Source organism: Lycium ferocissimum, chromosome 10 (assembly GCF_029784015.1).
Source record: "Lycium ferocissimum isolate CSIRO_LF1 chromosome 10, AGI_CSIRO_Lferr_CH_V1, whole genome shotgun sequence".
In the NCBI taxonomy this organism is placed as follows: domain Eukaryota; kingdom Viridiplantae; phylum Streptophyta; class Magnoliopsida; order Solanales; family Solanaceae; genus Lycium; species Lycium ferocissimum.
Window position 1 is genome coordinate 1237305 of NC_081351.1, and position 316 is coordinate 1237620.

Consider the following 316-nt stretch of genomic DNA (forward strand, 5'->3'; position numbering starts at 1 on the left):
CAGAAACAGATATATATATATTGTGACCGTATTCTTTCTTGAGTAAAAAAGGTGGGACCCAAGTGACCCAATTGGAGGAAATTTCCGCGGTTGGTAAGCAAGTTCGTCCACCATTGGCCCACCATCTCATCAAATCAACATTTTTGTAACGGCTAATTATCTTTTTTTTTTTCAGACCGTCCTAAAAGAAATAAGGAATTTTTACATTTCTAAACTTATTTTAAGTACTAATTTCTATTATTAGGGTACTTTCAATTAATTGTAATATGTACAGTCAAACCTCGTTATAAGAGCATTTTACTATAACGGTATAATT